The following is a 15531-nucleotide window of genomic DNA, read 5'->3' as shown; positions in this document are numbered from 1 at the left end:
GGTGCTTTCTAATATCCCATCTGTGCAATTTCAAATTCTTTAAACAGGACACTGTGAAGGAACACTCACAGACTTATGAACCCAGATTCTGACAGTTATAAAATCATAGAGTTGTAAGGGATCCAAGGGTCATCTACTCCAACTCCCTGCAATGCATCTTCCTCTATATAGGTAAAGGTAAAGGGATCCCTGACCATTAGGTCCATTTGTGGCTGACTCTGGGGTTGCAGCGCTCATCTCGCCTTATTGGCCGAGGGAGCCGGCGTACAGCTTCCGGGTCATGTGGCCAGCATGACTAAGCTGCTTCTGGCGAACCAAAGCAGCGCACAGAAACGCCTTTTACCTTCCCGCCGGAGCAGTACCTATTTATCTACTTGCACTTTGACGTGCTTTCGAACTGCTAGGTTGGGAGGAGCAGGGACCAAGCAACGGGAGCTCACCCCATTGCAGGGATTCAAACTGCCAACCTTCTGATCGGCAAGTCCTAGGCTCTGTGGTTTAACCCACAGCGCCACCAGCGTCCTACTCCAATTAGAGATAAACAAAATTTGTGTTTGCCACCAGCTTTATGCCTCCCTGAAGGGAGAGACAGGGCACCTTCAGTGCCTCTGAAGTCCAGTGCGACTGAGTCTGAGCTGAAGTGGGTAGACATGGAGGAACACTTGATATGACTGCAGCAAGCAACTTTTCTTTATTATCTCCATTCTATAGCTGCCTTTCTACATATAGCACCAAAGGTGGCTAATGGTAATAATAAAAATACAGTAAGTCCATTTTATAGTTAGTAGAGAACACAAATCAAAGCCACATCGCACATAATAAGATGAGCTGTAAAACCTATTAAGGCAAGCTGCAAATTAAGAAGTCAAGTCAGCTGAACTGGCCTGTCTAGGTTGCTTTTTTAAGTCTTTGTCAAGACAGTGGAAGGGCACCTGAAATTGGCTAAGCAGCCTTTCTAGGGAAGGACTTCCAAACTTTGGGCACAGCCACCAAAAAGGCCCCAAGCCCTATTCACTAAGAGGTACATAATTACCAAAGACCTGGTTTTGCTCCCATGGTTCAAAGACAGCCATTGCCACAATAAATGTCTCAATCTGTAATGGTCAGGAAAAGTGGGAGGGAGGGAAAATTGATGTTCACACTTGCCACCTCTCTGAGAAAAAACAGCATCTAGGCTCCAAGGAGAATGGAGTGTGTAGTTAAAAGGTATGAAGTCTGCCTATCAGCTGAGTGAATTACTCACCAGCAAGCAGTGCTTAGCTCCAACATTGAGAATGGAATACGTTCTGGAGAGGTAGAAAACTAACTGGCAACTCCCCTAAGGCAAGTTCTCACCCAACTGTCTTAATAATGGTTCAATTTGCTAGTGGTTTCCAAGATTGCCACCTGGTGAAACTTTAGGAAGCTGATTTTCAAATTATTAATGCTGGTGCAATGAAGTGGAGAATATACCAACAATTCATCTGAAAGGCATCACTTTTAATATTAGGATAAACTTGCTATACTTTTTTTAAATTTGATCATTTAGGGAATAGCAGCAATGCCATGAAATCAACATCAAATCAGCATTCAGCTATACTGTATATGGAAATGCTGATAAGTCTGCCTCTTACAGGTATTAAGGAAGCTGTTGTTCTGAATGTTTCATGAAACAATCATTTTATTCTTTCTTACTACTGATTTTTGTACACTGCTATGAGAGTCTTCTCTGCTAATGAGCAGGGTATAAATGCTTCAGATCTATTTTTATGCAATACAAAAGTTAGAAAGAAAGAAAGAAAGAAAGAAAGAAAGAAAGAAAGAAAGAAAGAAAGAAAGAAAGAAAAGATGTTCATGTCTGAAAAATAACCAGAGTGGAGTACACAAGGTTTTAAACAGAACTTAAGATTGATCCCTTGCAATTTACTTTAGGTAAAAACTTTGCATCATTATTCCTAAATACATGACACAAAGAAAATCTGTTGAAACTAGTGGAACAAACTTCCACATACTGGGGGAGGTGGATTACAGTATTAGTAATTCCACACTGTACAAGCCTTTAGATCAGAGCTAGAAGAATGTTTCAGATTCTTAGACATGAGCCTCAGATTAAGGACTATTTCTGCACGTAAACATGTTTGAAGCTAACATTTAGAAGGTATAATGTTCTTTAAGAGTCTTACTAGGCTGTTCCTGGCCCAGAGCTAGCTATGCTTTTGCATAGCCTTACTCTTTTTTTCTTCCAGCCACTAGTAATGTTCCACATATTGCAGAATGATACTTTGAAATTTCAACTCTTTCAAGGCAAGCAGGCAAAGGTGAAAAGAGGCCATTAAGTTGCTGATCCAGAAATGCTTCTAAACCCTAAGCCTAGTGTAGGGGTTCCCAAACTGTGGTTGGCAGGCCACCAGTGATCCATGGGCTTCATTCAGGTGGCCCACAACATCTCTGTTAATAATTTGATACAAAAGAAGAAATTAAAGAAACAAGAAAATACAATAAAAAGCATACAGCATCTAGCAAAATGCACCGTGATTGCTACAGCAGGCGGAAATGTCATTCAATGATCCACAAAAACCCTTAGCAATTTTCAAGTGGTCCATGGAGGGGAAGTTTGAGAACTACTAGTCTAGACTCTAGTATGTATAGCCTGCTGAGGAATCAGGCAACAGAACTAAAACAGTCGTGGTGTTATTGTGTGACACAAGAACATTAGAAAAAGTCTGCTGTTGGACTTGGCTTAAAGCATTGCAATATCTAAACAGCAATTCTCTACACATGGCAGGGAAGTGGGCTTTTGCACCTCCAATATCCTATGCAATTGAGAAGTAAATGTAGTCACTATGCCCCACTGGGCATCATGTCACATCGTGTCAAGTTAGAAACCTTATTCTCTTGTAGCTTGTTTGTTTTTAAACTTCCACCACTTTATTTTGAGTCAACTACGGTCCATCAGTCAACTAAGGCACATATCAACAGTCCAAATTTCTTCTCACTCTGATCTTCTACATTTCATGAACACACACTTCATATACTGATTTCCAGCTTCCACCTATCCTTAAAGAGAAATACAGAAAAAAATCCACCTTTGTCATTCATAGCTGACACAGACTGATACAAGGCTGCCTGCAAACAATAATTAGGAGCAAAATCCCAAAACCTCCAACTCTGGCCCCAGCGCATACTATCTTCCATGGAAATTCACCTTGCATCATTTCTAATTACTTATTCACTTGCTTTCCCAGTCACATTAACTATACAGCTAGCGCATACGGTATACCCACACCTCTACGGAGTACAGGGGTCTTTCTTTGGCTTATCTCTTTAAGCCACTGGTCATGCCAGGTGTGCAAAAGGTTAACTCTGCAACAGACATGCAAGAAACAATTTGTTTTGTACAAACAGTACTCTTAGGGTACATCCAGTGAAGACAATTACACACTATGCACTTTAAAAAAAAATAGAATCTCCACACCAAGAAAAAAATGAACTAGGCATTCACTCTTAATGTTGCACTTCTCTTGCATGTGTGTAATTTGCTAAATTCCTATTCTGCATTACTTCTACAAATTTACGGTTTGGGATTTTTTTGTCTGTGCTACACATCTTTCATGATAAGGAGATGGTGTTAAGAGCAAGGGTGCTAACAATTGTGCAAAACAGTAATAAGTAACTTTGCATGGCACACAAGCTCACCCACCTAGCCCATTTAGGAGCAACGTAGCTTGTCACAAACAGCATCTGCAAGTGTTCAGATATCTCTAAAATCAGGAGGAGGAGGAGGAGGAGGAGGAGGAGTCTTTTTAAAGATGAGATTCTCAGGACTGTGAATACACTGACATGAAGAAGACAAAGAGCTGTGCAGTTACTTGAAGGTTGATAAACTTGTCTCTCATTGAGAGTTTTCATATTAATGTAATGTACAGTATCTGTTTTGTAGGAAACCATGGCAAAGTCAAAATCATCATCCTCTGCAAACCCCTTTGAGAACGTGCTATTCAAACTAGCTTAGACATTTACATATTGGGCTTGCCGATCAGAAGGTTGGTGGTTTGAATCCCCACAACGGGGTGAGCTCCCGTTGCTCAGTCCCTGATCCTGCCAACCTAGCAGTTCAAAAGCACGCACAAAAATGCAAGTAGATAAATAGGTACTGCTCTGGCAGGAAGGTAAACGGCGTTTCCGTGTGCTTATCTGGTTTTGGTGTTCCATTGCACCAGAAGCAGCTTAGTCATGCTGGCCACATGACCCGGAAAAACTGTCTGCGGACAAATGCTGGCTCCTTTGGCCTATAAAGCGAGATGAGCGCCGCAGCCACAGAGTCGTGTGCAACTGGACTTAACTGTCAGGGGTCCTTTACCTTTTTACAGATTATTCATTTTGAATTAAAAAACATAGTCCCTCTCCTCCCCAAGCTAAATTTGAATTGGTGGGGGTGGGGGGCTTAAAAGACAGAGGGGAGTATCCAAGTAGTTCTGTTACCACAAGAAGAACTTCCTTCCCCCTCCATCTCCCCATGTGCCTGCCACACTCTCCCCAAATCTGCTCCAAAGGTTTGGGAGAACCCCAATAACATATTTAGGGGATGTACAGGGAAAAGAAGTTCCACTGCATAGCCAGAAGTCCCTACACTAATGGAAGCATTTCATTGGATACCGCATATCTTCCACTTGCTGAAATAAAAAGGTCTTGTTGTGCTGCCTGAAATATATTCAGGGCCAATGATTAAGAGTTGCAGAATGGGCTGGAAAAAGGGATAATGGAACAGATTTGACCAAATGAAACTTAAGTAGAGAAGCTTAGAGGGCAAAGCCATAGTGCTAGCCATCATCACTCAGTGCCAACCAGACTATTTGTTATGGTACTGCTGTCAAAATTGGAATTGGTTACATTAATTATTACTAGTTAATACTATTATTCTTTATATGATTTTTTTTTACCCACCCTTCACCATGATGTGCCAGGGCAAGTTACAACAATTTAATTTAAGCAAACCTCACCCTTATTGAACACAATAATGCCAATAAAGTTAGCTAAGGATCACTGGACTGTCAATATTTCAGTCCCGAGCTGGAAAAATATTGTTCTCTTGCAATATTGTTCCCTTCTTCCATTCCCCCCCCCCACCAGAAATTTATTCAATGGGTTGGTATATTTTTTCTTCAAAATATTCTTTGAGAATGGCAAAATTCATTATCAAAAATTAACTACCCATCAGCTGACACAGAATACCAGAAAAACAAAATAGCTCTGAAAGAGGTGTTCCAAGTTGCTCTGGGTTTCTGTTTGGAAAATAAAATGCAGAGCATAAATAAAAACTTAAAAACACTTTAAACAAAAACTTTAAAAACAAAGCTTTTATTTTGTTACATAAAACTTCTGAAGTATTTAGCAGTGTAACCTCAGATGGACTTTGTCAAAATAAATGACTATATAAACAAACAGTATGGTCCCTTGAACAGCCCACTCTCAGCTAAGATTCCTCAAAACATGTTTGGAACTGACTCAAATAAGGACATTTAAACAGGCAATTAATGAAGTCCATGCATATTATTCCAATAATATTCACACTGAGAGCAGGCTATTGTTCCCTACTCAGACCTTATTGTTTAGGTTTTTCCATGGTTTAGTTTTTTCTCCTCCTAGGAACAAGTCAAACAAACCTAAAACCACTTGCAGCTACATCTTTTTAATTGGTGTAGTATACAACCTACTTTGGAAAAACATTTGGCACAGATGAACCTAAGTGCTTAGTTGCTCAAATACAGTCTCTTATTTATCCCTCCCCACTAGGAAAGCTTGATATTTTTCAGTGCATAAAAGCTAACACTATTTTCAGCTCTTGGATTAAATCCAAGTTTTGACATTTTCAGTGACTAGCATTTGTACATATTTGTGATGGAAAAGCAAAACACAACCCTGATGAATCACACACATTTATTTAAGTAGTTGGTTAAAAGTGAAATATTTATTTTTTTAAAAGATTATATAATCCAAGGACTTCCATCCTAAAACATGCTTACTCAGAAGAGAACCCCATGTCTACATAGCGGGATCTACTAGAACAGGGATGTCCAACAGGTCAATCGGGATCGACTGGTCGATCCCTGGGAGCTTGCGGTCGATTGCTGTCGATTGCGGGCTCATTTTCCTTTGCTTTTGCCTAAGAGCACCCGGCTCAGATTTTTTTGTGTGTTCTCTATTGTGTGTTTGTGAGTATTGGTACGATTATTTTTATCCTGACTTTCCATAGTTGTCCTCTCACCACCATTTTATTCCCACTACTATCCTAACATGTAAAGTAAACCGAGAGAAAGTAAGGCAGGTCAGTCACTCATTAAGTCTCTTGGTTAAGCAGGAATTTGAACTTGTGTCTTAATCATCTGAATTCCAGCAGTCTAAATATGCCACCACCCAGGCTGTGACTAGGTGAGTAATTCTCAGGTTACTTATTGTAACAAAGCTGTTATAGATGTTATTAAAAATAAACAATTAAGCTGAAGTCAGAGCAGGAAAAAGGGTAGTAAGTAAATGTTATAATTCCATGAGAAAAGTGAGCAATATTCATGACTATGGGCTTTGACTTTTGCAAGATAAATGCAGCTACCTGCCACTAAACTAAGGTTGTTGTTTTTAATTTAAAAAAATCACTGTAGAATGTTTTTAATTTGTTACAGATTAGCATGATCTAGTAACTAAAAGATCAGTTACCGTAATCTAAAGCATATTATACATGTCAATAATTAAGAAAACTGATTAAGAAAATTGCCCTTCTCTGTAAATATCCCATTTAACAATGGGAAAGAGAAGAGTGAGTACAGTCCAAATTTCTACTCTAGCTTGGAGAAGTCCCTCAAAACAAGGATCTGAAAATCTTAGGTAGTAGGTATCGGCAAACTGTAAACATATACCTTGAAACATCCACTATGACTTCAAAAACTTTCACCTCACAAAAAACCTGAACTAAGATCATTCTATGCAACAGGTTTCTGGATGTTACTTTGCAACTACATAACAAGACATATAAGCAATACATTACAACTGAAACTTATTCACAACCACACATACTCTTCTGCTTCCATCTTCCATCAAGAATGTTAACACAAAATCTATTGTCTACAACCAAGCTGTATGTATGATACAACTCCATCTGCTCAGATTCATGAGACAGACTCTGATAGCTTACAGTTTAGACCTATCAAATGAAGTGAGAAAGCAGATCTACAAGGCCAGATGGGACCCAGCAATAATCTACTACTGCACAGCCAAAGAAGAAGAAAAAATACAGAACCTCAGTTGTTCTAACCTACTGCTCCCAGCTAAACCACTAAAATGTGTCAATGATCTACCGCCTATCCTGCAAAATGACACATCCCTCTCAAAGGTTTGGATGGTAGGCCTGTACTTGATTACAGCCAGCCCACCAAGCCAGGCTAAAAAAACTATTCAATTTCATCAGTTCCGGCTTGAATTGAGATTATGATTTGTTATCACACTATATTTGTTAATAAACTTACCAACTCACCAGTAATGCCTGGTTAACTAGACAGGGTAACTATTTTTCCTTTGAGGACGTCACCATTTTCTATTCTCCCTGATCCCATTATCCTCTGAATTCCCCCCATTTATATGTGTGCTTGCCAATTTAGGATTACACTTGGCTACCATTCTGGAATCAGACTAAGAAAAGCTCCAATGCAGACCCACACATTTCTACTTTCTATGCTCACCATTGATGATGCTATTTGGCCACCTTTCTCCCAACCTCGGAGTGGTAGTGGTGGGCAATGATCTCAGCCTGCTCAGAGCTTCAACATTAGGTGCATGAACTGGAGCCAAAGCAACTCAGTCCCACAGTGGCCAAAACATCAAACTCCACACCTTACAGAAAGGGAGGTAGAAAGGTTATTTGGCTGCTGTTGGCCAAACAACAGCAATTGAAGGATTTTACATTTTTTTGACTTTGCATCTGAAGCCAGCCAAAAACGGTGGAGCCCCGATAATATGAAATACAATTATATGACTAACGTTTTCACAAGTAATAAAAACTGATGTTCCTTAAGTAGCTTTGACAGGCTCACAAACCACCTTCTCAAGGAATGACCCATCCAGCTGCCTAGGCATGCTCCCCCCCCCCCCAATTTGGCATCACTACTACTGATGTAGGAGCTTTTTCTCTCCCACCCACCAGCATATTTTTAAAATAAATAAATGAAAGCATTCAATGGATGGTAAAAAATGTTCGCTAGTTGCAAACACATAGTTCAGAGTGTTTGCAATTAGACAGGTATGAAAAATAAATTCTCTGCAATCCAATCTGTTTCACTTTCCTGTACCGCTAAACAAACAGCTTGCCACAGCTGCAAATGGCAGATATGGTCATTAAAGTAATGCAGCAAACACTAGATAATTTTTCTTTAAACATTTTTTACATAAAACTCAATTTGACATTTCTTAGAAAGAAGAGCCAATTTTTCTCTTGCCCTAATATTTCTACCCTCTGATATTTCTTCTTCAATCTCTGCAGTTGGCAAGAGATCACTGAATGGCATCTCTGTCTTTACTGACTCAAAGTCAATAAATATTCCATGGCATTAGGTGCCCCATAGAAACAGGGGGGGAAATCCATTCCATTTGAAGTCTTTAGACATTGTTAAAGAGAAGTAACAAGAATAATTCGTGCACTTAATGTCACATGTGCAGAGTAATACTATTTTCACATTACACTGAGTGGGACCAAAGATATGACAACCTCTATGCTAGCAGAGCAGCTGACTTGTTCAATGCATGCTCGTCCCAGGAACAGAGGGGGGAAATATGCAACCAGGAAAAAAAACCTTAAAGATGCAGAGTTCCTGTAAATAGCATCCACCACTCAGGGACTCTGCTGACAACACCAACATGCCACCCATAAAGGCAACCAATGAACTCACAATGAGGCATACACACCCTGCACCACCAAATGCAATATGAAGCCATAGCACCAGCAGCGCACAGGCAGCATAGATCCTGCTATTGCAAGTTCCCAGGCAGCCCAAAAGATAGGAGCTCAAATGGAGTTACCCTTCTCACATGTAGTAATTTATGACACTTAAAGGGAAGGAATAATAAATACAACACAGCACCCTCATAGCTCCCTGGGATAAGGGTTTAAGCTCCACCCAGGAAAAACAGGATTGTATCCAATGCAACACTGACTCAACGAAGCTCATACAAAGGGAATCCATCACTGTACCTCCACTGCAATCCATTGAAAAGCACCTATCAAATGTTGGGGCATTCTCAAGAAAAGACTGGGATGATGGCACAGAGGGCTGAAGCAGGGAGGATGAATGAGGACAATATGGTGGAGATACCCTACCCCACATCCTAGGTCTTACCTGAAGATCTACTGACCCTCAGGAGAAGCTTCTGATGGGTGAAGGGGTTGAAAGAGGGACAGGAGATGGGGAATTCCCCTTATGCTAGCATCCTTTACCAAATGCTGCACTGGATGCAACCCAATTGGTTGTGTCAAGTTCGGGGCAAAGACTTTCCCAGCAACAGAGCTAGGCAAAACACACATTTTTGAGTAATTAAAATTATGTACATAAAATATTATATTGACTATGAAGTAAAAATGCTTTAGATGAGAAAAATTTAAAACACAAATAAATATCCATCATGTTATTTCCCCCCATGCTATCATTCATTAATTTTTATTAAGGTAAACATGTAATTCCAAATGCAGATGAGTATATTTATACCTTTACAACAACTAAAAACAAATAATAATATTACATATTTAAAAAGCTAATTGAGTCCAACTTAGGAAACTGAAGACTACATTAACATTGGATTAGCCTTCAACACAAACAGTTTACAAGCTCTTACCTCTTTGATTAGTTAATCATATTACATATGAAAATAACCTTTCTACAGGTGTGTAATGTGTATCAGCATAAACTTGCATTGACCTGATTGTACAAGTTGTACACTGCCAGATGTTCATTCAGCATTCCAAGATTTTAGTGATTATCACTTAGATTATGCCACACCCCTGGCCTTGCCTTTTTAAAATAATAATAATAATAACGCTGTCATTCTCGAAACAGAAGTCATCTGAAAAACTTACTTTAAAAAATTGTAACCAGCCTGAATTTTTTTTAATCAACTTTAGAAAAAGTGCGTATTTAAGTAACACAGGCAGTTAATTAAAAATAAGATCAAGTTACTTTAGAAATAAGAGTTCAACAGTTAAGGAACATGGGTGCTTTCTGTACCCTCTGTACATAAGAACACAAGAGTCCTACAGGATCAGACCAAAGGCCCTAGCCCAGCATCCTGTCCTCAGACTGGCCAACCAATTGCCCATGGGACACCTGCAAGCAGAACCTGAGCTCAAGATCACTTTTTGCACTAGGAATTCCCAGGAACTGGCGTTCTGAGGCACATTGCCTATAACAGTGGCGGCAGAACATAGCCATCATGGCTAATAGCCACGGATAGTCTTATCCTCCATGTATTAATCTAATCCTCTTTCAAAGCCATCCAAGTTGGTGGCCATCAGTATCCTTTTGTGGAAGCAAATTCCATAGTTTGACTAAGCACTGTGTGAAGAAGTGCTTTCTTTTGTCTGTCCTGAATCTACCAACCTGAATCTTCATTGGATCTCCATGAGTTCTAATATTTTCTCTGTCTACTTTTCTCCACCCAATGCATGATTTTCATAGAATCAGAGAGTTGTAGAGTTGGAAGAGACCTCGAGGGTATTTTGTCTAACCCCCTGCAATTAAATGTCTATCGTGTCCCCTCTGACTCATCTTTTTTCTAAACTAACATTCCCGAAATATTGTAACCTATCCTCATATGGGAGTTGCTCCATCCCCTGGATCATTTTGGCTGCCCTCTTCTGAACCTTTTCCAGCTTTGTTATAGCTTTCTGAGGTGAGGCAATCAGATCTGTACACAGTATGCAAAGTGTGACCACACCAAAGATATGTATAATGGCATTATGTTATCAATTTTCAGTGCCCTTCCTAATGAACCCTAGCATGGAATTTGCACTTTCCACAGCTACTGCTCATTAAGTTCACATACATCTGCATCCAGTCATCCACTACAATCCCAAGGTTGAGAACATTTGAGTTCTTTAAGAACTTACAGGTGGATGCCATCCTGACCCAGTGATTTGGAAGTTTTTATTTTTGTCAATAAGAACTTTGTCTCATTGCACTGCTATTTGCCACTGTTCCTCAGACTCCCTTTCTGTTACAGGGACCTGCGAAACTATCTTATACTGTGAAGACAAGATGCAAATAAAATTCATTCAGCTTCTCCACAACTTCCTTATCTTCCTTTAGCACACCTTTGAATCCTTTCTCATTAAAAGATTGAACCACCTCCATAGATGGTATCCTGCTATTTAGTGTTTAAGAGCATGCTATTTGACTGCATTTGAACTTGTGCCTGCTGCCTTAAGAAATGCCTTTATGGTGCTCAGATGGGCGCTACAATAAGGTTTCATATGATGACAGACTCTGCATATGTGACCAAGCACAGGTGGGAGACATCACACAATACTTGTCAATCTTTGTGCCTGTCTAGTTGGCCCTGCACATGAAATCAGCAGCATTTCACAAAAATCTACTTCGAAAGTCCTGGCTTTCAACACCCTACCTAGCAATCTAAATTTTATTTCCAGGAACTCTCAACCACATTTCTCCATGTCACTGGTGCCAACATGCACCATGACAACTGATCCCCCCCCCCCAAATCCTATCTACCAGACTATCTAGGCAACAGACATAATCTGCAACCTTCATTCGAGACAGGCAAGTCACTCTGTTGTCTGCACATCCACCACAAACCCAGCATCTATGTCAGGCATCCCCAACCTTTGGCCCTCCAGATGTTTTGGACTACAATTTCCATCATCCCTGACCACTGGTCCTGTTAGCTAGGGATCATGGGAGTTGTAGGCCAAAACATCTGGAGGGCCGCAGGTTGGGGATGCCTGATCTATGTTCCCAATGATCGTCACCCACTACCAGGATTTCCCCTCCCCCCGCTTGCAGATAAGTAGCTTCCTCAGAGAGACACCTGTCTTCCACAAGATCCTCCCTGTCCATGACAAAAGGCAAGCTGTCATCCTAGGCATGGGACACATCTATCACATCCCCAAAGGGGACTCAACTAACACTGATGTGATTAAAGATTAAATTTATATTTCAAATATAAGAAAGAGTTTAACTTGTACCTCTCATTCCAATGTTCAGTATTGCATGGCTCTACTGAATTGTTATTGCATTCTCCCAAGCATAAATAAATAAATAAATAAATAAATAAATAAATAAATAAATTCTACCCCAAATGTATCTCAGTGTCCCCCCAAACATGTTCATATGTGTGGTGCCAAAAAAAAAAGCACTTAAGTATGCTTCCCTGTATCAATTGTTATAAAAAATTCTATGGGACACATGTTCTCCTCCTAACACTATAACTGAGATGAAAAAAGGCCTTTATTATCAAAAGAAAATTCAGATTCAATTGGTATTCATTTCGCCCCATAAGTTTTTCATGCAGGGGGGTGAGGGGGACAACAACACACACACACACACACACACACACACATACAATCTCTAATGGTAACTAGCTAAAATGTGAAGGCATTGCTATATTTTATGCAAGTGACAACATTCTGGAAGAATGCAGTTCTACTTCTGCGTAAGTTTTGCCATGAAAAGGCAGGTGAAGATTTTCTTCCAGGTGAAAACATTATACATGCACTCACTGCCTTTCTACAGCCAAAACACACATAAGCAACTTTAACCACGGACAAACGGGAAGGAGTGAATGGTCTATGGAGGTTATTCTCCACCCCTAGCTAGGTAGGATCCAGGGACAAACTGCCTCTTAACCAGAAAAACCAGGAGGAGAAAGACCCACTGAGACCTACACCTGGGAAAGAAACGCTTAGCGTCAACACACCTCGACGGTCGCAGCCTCCAAGGCAAATCATCCTGTGTGATTACAGGACCACCCGAGCCCCGGGAGGTGCCCAGCCTTAAACCGCAGTCAGGGCGGCAGACTGTTTACACCAGTCCGCCGCCGCCACTTACTCACCCCACCAGAAGCGCTTCACGTTCTGCACACCAAGCACTTTCTATCACTCTCTCACACACACACTCCCTCCCTCAGGCACCCGCCGCCCTTCCCACCCCTCTGCCCCCTCGCCTGAGCCTTGTCCCGGTGTCTGCAAGAACCGCTACCGCCTTCCCGCTTCTCTCCCTCGGCTTCTCCTCCTAACCACTGAGGGGGAATGGGCGGGTTTTTTTTGGGGGGGGAGGAAAGAGACACACATACACACAGCCCGCCTTCCCACCCCGCCACCTAAAAAAGAAAGCGGCCCCCTCAGCCCGCCAAGCCAGGCCGAGGAAGCGAGCGGAGGGAGCTCCCCGGAATGGAGGCGCCCGGCCCGGGGCAAAGGGGGGGGGTGAGCTGCCGCCGCGGCAGATTTCGGCGCTTACCTTCTTCATGAGGCCAAGGCACCTCCGGGTGGCCGAAGGGAGCAGCCCGGAGGAGTCCTTCGCTGCCTGGTCTCCAACCCCGAGAGCTGCCGTTTCCCGAGAGCGGCAGCCACAGGCCTCGCTCTGGGCCGGACTCTGCCCAGGACAACTTCCTAGGCCAAGCGGGCAACTCCTTCCGGAGCAAAGGAACAGAAGGGCTGAAGGGAGAAAGAGCGCGAGCGGGGGCGCGGAGGGGGGGAGGAGGGGCGGGGGGAGAGCGCCGGTCTCCCTCGGTGTGGGGCTCCTCGCCCTGCCCAGCGGGAGAGGGAAGGGGGAAGAAGAGAGGAGGTTGGCGGCGTCAGCAGCAACCGCCACCCACAGACCGCCTAGGCCTCGCCTTCGAGGGCGCCACCTTTCGCCGTTGCTATGCAACGCCTGCTTTGGGGATGGGGGGGGGGAGGCGTTTTGCAAGCTCCTGGAAATCACAGCACCAGGAAAGGGGGGAGCGTTTTTTTCAGGGCGGGGGGGGTTCACTCTGAGCGCGACGGTTATCCCCTGATTTGCATGTCAACGGAATCGCCTCCTGAATAAATACGCTCGGGCTGCATTCCTATGCAATTCTCCCTTTGCTGAGGGAATTCAGTCAAGAGTCCTGTGCGGCTCCTTAAAAAAGCCTAGCTAGCGAGTTTTGTTATATCGTGGTTTTGAGTCCACGGAAACTTACGGCATAATAAATGCGTTGGTCTTCTTAGGTTCCACACGGCTCTCAGTTGGTTTTGCTGTAAGACTTACTACCACCCTTGATTTCTCTTTTTCTTTTGAGCTGCAATGCAGATAATGTCAGCCACAGCAATAGATGTTATTTTGCATCTGATGAAATTGGTTCTAGGCAAAATAAAAATAAAAAAGGCACCAATAAGACTGCAATTCTTAAACTTCCAAGGGACAAAATTCCCTCCAACTCAGTGGGGCTTGCTTCCAATATAAGATTGTGCAGGAACATCTGTTAACCTTTGAGATGCTGCAATATACTCTTAACGCCAGATAAATGCTGGTGTGAGGTATTCTGATCATATTTCCTCCCTGCTGATTTAACACAGATTATCAATATGTTTACCCTAGTCTTACCTTTAACACCCTAGTGGTGTCCAAACTTTTTTCAAAGAGGGCCAGATTTGTTGAAGTGAAGAGGCTACCAAAGGGCCAACCAAATTTGCTGAGCTTCTTTTAGAATTGAAGTTGTTGAGGGTTTTTTTAGGATTTTACCCCAGGAAATAAACTGCCGCAGGGGCCGGATTAAACCGACCAGTGGGCCGGATTAGGCCCCTGAAACAGACTTTGGACATACCTGCCCTAAATGGTATGGGGCTAATAACCTTAAAGGCTTCCTGCTGCCATACCTAGACATAAATTTTGACATGCTCATCATCATTGTTCCCATAGCTACACACTCCAAAGATAATGTAAAGATAACTACGTTGGTTCATGAACAAATGCATACATACGGTGTGTATGATATTGTATGTGTGTATGTTCATCATACCACAGAGCATGGATAATACCCATTTTATCAATAAATACCCATTGGCTAGTACCCATTTTATTAGAATCAACTGGCAGTCATATAGTAGTGAATTGCCAATGACTGGTAGAGCAGTAAGCAGGCTGGACTTTGGCTAGGAAGTCCTGGATTCCCATCTCTGATGAGCCATCAAGTTTGCTAGGTGACCTTGGGTCAGTCACTGCCTGAGCCTAGCCTAAGGGATCATGTGCCAAGCCGGAGCAATCCCCCAGCCCCCCAAGTATACAACATTGGTAAATACCATGTCAGCAGATGGTTATCGCTGCTGCTGTGACATTGCTCTCCTATGTTCCTGCTTTACTGCTTCCATATGAACCTGTTCAGGCACTATGTCAAGCAACGGAGGCCCTGCTGATTCCACCTACTCCTCTGAAGAAATAGTAGTGTCTATGCTCACCCCAAAGAGGCTCCCTGCTCACTTTCCATGACTTTCAAATAATAGTTTGGGGCTTAATTTTTATCCGTTGTGGTTGATCTGTTACT

The 15531-nt window shown here is 42.1% G+C and overlaps 1 protein-coding gene across 1 annotated transcript in view; it reads right to left on the bottom strand.

The window, feature by feature from the left end:
* Positions 1-13713, bottom strand: part of FRS2 (fibroblast growth factor receptor substrate 2) — a 34108-nt gene extending 20395 nt beyond the window's left edge. The window contains exon 1 of the mRNA XM_053404805.1: positions 13488-13713. The gene's annotated coding sequence lies outside the window, so the exon portion shown is untranslated. The remainder of the gene's footprint in view (positions 1-13487) is intronic.
* Between the last annotated feature and the right edge of the window lie 1818 nt (positions 13714-15531).

The sequence above is a fragment of the Podarcis raffonei genome, chromosome 10 (genome assembly GCF_027172205.1).
Source record: "Podarcis raffonei isolate rPodRaf1 chromosome 10, rPodRaf1.pri, whole genome shotgun sequence".
NCBI lineage: Eukaryota > Metazoa > Chordata > Lepidosauria > Squamata > Lacertidae > Podarcis > Podarcis raffonei.
This window is presented reverse-complemented; position numbering and strand designations above follow the sequence as displayed.